This window comes from Suricata suricatta, chromosome 8 (genome assembly GCF_006229205.1).
Source record: "Suricata suricatta isolate VVHF042 chromosome 8, meerkat_22Aug2017_6uvM2_HiC, whole genome shotgun sequence".
NCBI lineage: Eukaryota > Metazoa > Chordata > Mammalia > Carnivora > Herpestidae > Suricata > Suricata suricatta.
The window spans coordinates 127967532-127973188 of record NC_043707.1 but is presented as its reverse complement, the minus strand read 5'-3'; positions in this window follow the sequence as shown (position 1 = coordinate 127973188).

Here is a 5657-nt window from a genome sequence, read left to right as displayed (position 1 = left end):
AACTCATGAGCTGCTAAATCATGACCTGAGCCGAAGTTGAATGCTCAACCGACTGAGCTACCCAGGTGCCCCAAGAAATGATTTAAAAAAGGATGGCTGGGGCACCTGGGTGGCTCAGTGGGTTAGGCATCTGGCTTCAGCTCAGGTCATGATCTCACAGTTCGTGGGTTCGAGCCCCGCATCGGGCTCTGTGCTGACAGCTAGCTCAGAGCCTGGAGCCTTCTTCAGATTCTGTGTCTCCCTCTCTCTCTGACCCTCCCCTGCTTTCACTGTCTCTCTCTGTCTCTCAAAAATAAATAAAAAAACATTTAAAAAAGCATGGCAGCTTATTATTCTTAAAAATAGCATGTTAAGGAGCATCTTGGCTGAGTCAGTCAGCAGAGCATGCAGCTTTTATTTTGGGGTTGTGAGTTCGAGCCCCACATTGGGTATAGAGATTACTTAAAATCTTTTTAAATTTTTGTTTTATTGCTTGTTTGTTTGCTTGTTTTGAAAGAGAGCATGTGTATGCACGCAGATGCACACATGCAGGGGAGGGGCAGAGAAGAGGAGGACCGAGAATCTGTCAGCACAGAGCCTGATACGGGGCTCAATCCCACCAGGTGTGAGATCATGACCTGAGCCAAAATCAAGAGTCAGATGATAAACTGACTGAACCACCCAGGTGCTCCCCTCCAAAAATTTTTAAACGGAATTTTAGGCATCTGGCTACAGAAATAGCTGCTCATTACGGGAAAAATTCTAGATAAAGGCAGCCCCCCCAAAAAAGAAAGAAAAAAATACTCAAGAAACAATTACTGTTCTTTTTAGAACCTATCCTTCCAGGGGCACCTGGATGGCTCAGTCGGGGGAGCCTCTGGCTCCTGGTTGTGGCTCAGGTCGTGACCTCATGGTTTGTGAGTTTGAGCCCCACATTGGGCTTCACACTGATCGTGTGGAGCCCGCCTGGGACTCTCTGTCCCTCCCCTGGTACACTCTCTCAAAATAAATGAATAAACTTAAAAAAAAAAAGAACCTGTCCTTCCAACCTTTTTTTTTTCTGTTGCACATATATAAATATTTGACAAAAATGGAATCAATTTTTATGACTTGCATTTTCCCCACATAATCATACATCGTGAATATTCCACACACTTTTAAAGACTCCCTTACGGCATTTTTTAAAACTTTTTTGGTGTGTGTTTTTATTTATGATTGAGACAGAGAGAAACACAGCATGAGTGGGGGAGGGGCAGAGAGCGAGGGAGACACAGAATCTGAAGCGGGCTGAGCTGTCAGCACAGAGCCTGATGTGGGGCTCGAACCCACGAACTGTGAGATCACGACCTGAGCCGAAGTCAGATGCTTAACTGACAGCCACCCAGGTGCCCCGCCTATGGCATAATTTTGAACGGTGACTTGTTGTCCATTGTGTGGATACATCATGATTTTTTAAATCTTTTTTTTAAGTCTTTATTTTTTGAGAGAGCATGAGCAGGGGAGGGACAGAGAGAGGTGGCGGGACAGAGCATCCAAAGCAGGCTCTGCACTGACAGCAGTGAGCCTGATGTGGGGCTCGAACCCACGAGCCATGAGATCATGACCTGAGCTGAAGTTGGATGCTTAACCGACTGAGCCACCCAGGCGCCCTTAGACCACGATTTTCTTTAAAAGCAACTCCCTCATGTTGTACGATGAGGTTATTTCCAATTTTTCACCATTATTAGCAATCAACCTCTTTGTATGCATTCCTCTGGTCACATCCCTAATTATTTCCTCAGAACCCACATGAAGAAGTGAGCATCAAAGGAAGGGCACACGGTCAAGGTATTTCCTAGCCGTTGCCAAGTTCTCGATTAGGAGAATCATACAAATTCACGACCCACCAGCAGTGTATAAGAACGCTATCACAAAGGCTTTTTTCCAAGATGATTACCAAAAAAATAATCAAGAAGATAAGTGTTTGCTAAGGGCTCGCCCCGCGCCAGCTGTGTTTATTTGTTGAACGCTGTAGCCATGTTCCTTGGACCAAACGCTGAAGGTCCTTCAGACTCTTTTTATTTAGTGCTCCTTTCAACACTCTGAAACTTTGACCCAAGTTTTATCCACAGGAAAGGAGATTTCTGGTAAATACGGTTTCCAGTTTGGAAACTCAGCTTAAGCACTTCCTCCACCCCTTGTCCTAGCGTGGACCACCTCTGTGATTTTAACTGCTGGGAATCTGTCAGAAGGGGCCGTGCTGCTGACTTGGGGCCGAGAGCGTTAAGTGCTTACAAGAAATGAAAGAGCTGGCTTGGGGTGAAAAAGTCATGTTCCGAGGTACAAAGGAAAAACCAATAACAACCCAAGGGTTTGGAGTTTCACTTGACCTGCTCTGATAATATCACTATGGTGATGGGCTCCATAAACAGTTGCAAAATAGCAAGATGAAAAAGAATGAGCCAGTTCCACCCAGGAGATCTGGAGTTATTTTAGGGATCAAGGCAATGTCATCTGGGGTAAATATGGAATGCAAAATCTGTTCTTTTAATAATCATCCTCCTCTTTAGTGGAGCTGAACAAAGACCTGGGCGTTTGTTCTGTAGAAGCCCTGACCGAGCGTCTTCGGGGCTGGGGAGGAAGCACGGGCCAAAAGAATGGAAATAATGGTTAATAACAGATGCAGAGTTGAGTCTTCTCACACCCTTGGCCTCTGGGAGCCCTGCTGAGCCCAGTGTGGAGTCCAAGTGTGGAACACGGGTGATGTTGTCAGAAAGGGCTGGCCTGGTTGAGAGACTGGGATCGGGACCTCAGGGAACTGAACTTGGTCGCCTGCCCCTGACCTTGATTCCTGGGCCAGAGGTGGGTGGAGGGAAGCATCTTCAAGGCCACAGTCGGCCTCCAGAGCATCCCCATCTGCCACGGATGACATCTGCCACTCCCATCCCCATGCTGTTCTCTTTGAACCCCTGACTCAGCGAGCCCCATGCCAAAAAAGCAGAACTCGCTATTTTTTGCACCAAGAAAAAAAAAATATCAGTCAGTACACTTGCTGAACTCCTTCCTGACCCTGAAACTCTTACTCCTTACACTTAACCCCTTGCTCTTCCCCGATCTCTTTGCTCCCTTCTCTCTCTCTCTCTCTTTCTCTCTCCCCTCCCCAACCCCAACCCCTTCTGTTTCAGACTGCTAAACTGGAATCTCCACCATCCTCTCTAGTGAAGAGTCTGAAGGGAAAGGATTTTTTTTCTGCAGGCAAGAATAATTCCTGCCACACGGAACTTTCTCCGTAAGTGCCTGCTGGTAGGAACTGAATTGAAAAGCCCATGTTTACCCTGAAGTGGACATTTCTGCCATGCATCGTAGACAATGGCTGTTTGTTGATTCACCGGTTCCACAGATGTTTCAGTACCTACTAGGGGCCACAGCTTTTCCGGGGATTGGAGCAAGAGCTCAGGGCCTGTCCTTACAGAGATTACATTCTACTGTAATTAGAATCAAAACAGGCCGACCCCAGGACTTTGGTGGTGACCACAATTATCATCCTATCACAGAGAGCCTTCTCCAGTCATTGGACACAAAATCACACTCGGCCCCTTTCCCTATTCAGTTTTTCTTCCCAGGACTCAGCCTCCCAGGGCGTGTTATATATACATGTACGCATCTTTGTTTTGGGTTTATTTGCCAGTCTTCATATCCTCTTTGGTGGTGATTTGTCTGCGGTGTTCACTGCTGAAGTCCCAGGATGGTGCCTAGCTCACACACACAAGTGTTCCAACAAATATGTGTCAAAGCCATTTGTTCAAGGAACTGATTAGTCCCCCCGAACTTTCTAGCAGAACTCTCCAGGGAAGGAGCTGAGAAGGACTCCAGAAGATCAAAACAACAAATTACAAGTGTCCGGGGCTTTCCGGTTTCTAAAGCAGGGGGCTACATGCAGGGGTCCTCGGGGGCCCTTCACCTCCTATTTCCTCCTTGTTAAGTGGAAATAATAAGCCTCCCTTTGGGAACTGTAGCAGTTGGATAAGGTAATACCCACTAATCGCCCACCCTGGGACCCCGGTACACAGTAGGTGCTCCATGCCTGCGGAGGAAAACTAATGGTTCTTTATTATTTGAGCTTCATAATTCCACATGGACATTATTATTATTGCCGCTTAACTGACAAAGGAAAAGAGCTCACAGAGGCTTAGTGATCTGCTCTTGGCAGCTCAGGTGGGTCTAAACCTCCCCAGAGGGGCACAATTCCAGACGCTGTGTCTTATCTGCATGCCCACAGCCTCTAGCTCTGCCAGGAAAGCACGTCTCACAAACGCCTCCTAATTCCTCCTCTGCCCTCACTCTGCCATACTCGTTTTCGGCGGTCCCACCGCCGTCGCTGTGGGAAGGAGAGCTCTGGGAAGTAAGCCCGAGCAAGGCAAAGGATTGTGCATTTGGTTAGGAGGAGAAGGGTGAGTCTCCCTCCCGCCCACTGCTCCAGCCCGTTCTGCAGCCTCCCGGAGCGCCTCCCTGTGTTTTCTACAGCTCCCCCTTCCCCAGTGCCTTCGGGGACCCTTGGCCTCCCAGCATCTAAGCCAATGGGGATTCTGGTCCAATTAAGGGCAATGGACCAAGAGACTTAACAGCATAAACAAATCAGGAAACTTCTCGAAATTTGGAGGTCCGCTGCCTAGACTATAAAAACTACCAGTACTTAAGCTTCCTAAAAACAATTATAATTTTTAAAATATATAATAGCGTTGTCATGCATTGAACCATCTCCTTAGTCTCGGGCAGGGTGGGAGGCAATTTACAAATATCCAGCCCAGAAAGGTAGCCATTATGGTTCCCATTTTATAGATGAAAAAGATGAAGCCCAGAGAGATGAATGATCTTGTTGGGAGTCATGTAGCTACCAAGTGATGAAGGCTCAGGATCTAAAGCCGGGAATGCCTGCCTTTGAAGTCCATGCTCCTCGGTCACGCAAAACTATGGGGTGAGCATCAGGGAGTTATGGGCACCAGGATGCCTACCCCAGCATTATTCTGAAGGACACCAGAAACATACTAAAACATGCAAAAACAGGGGGATGGTTCTATGGATTATGGTAAGTGTGGCCAGTAGCTATTTTACAATTATTGAAAATGATACAAAGAATGTGATGACACAGAAAAGTCCTTATGACAAACAGAAAGTGTGGGCTACAAAATATATGTCCATAGGCATTACACTATTTTTAATGTTTATTTTTGAGAGAGAGAGAGCACGAGTTCGGGAGGGGTAGAAAGAGAGGGAGACACAGAATCCGAAGCAGGCTCCAGGCTCTAAGCTGTCAGCACAGAGTCCGACTCGGGGCTCAAACTCACGAACCGTGAGATCATGACCTGAGCCGAAGTTCCAAGTTTAACTGACTGAGCCACCCCTAGAGATGATAATTTATAAACATGCATGTACATGTGCAGAGGGCTGTAAGGAAGCATAAAAATATGGCCATCACTGCATGGTGAGATTTGGAGGGATTTTTACCCCCTTCCTGAGACCAGTCTTTCTGCAATGTGATTAACTTACTTTGCAATTTACAGATTAAAAAAAAAAAGATCAGACACAGTTTTCAGAAGTCCTATAGCTTTGGCACACAGAACACAGGAATGAGCATGCCTTGTTTTCAAGGCTAACTAGATGATTTTAATTTTTTTTTAATTTTTTTATTTTTGAGAGAC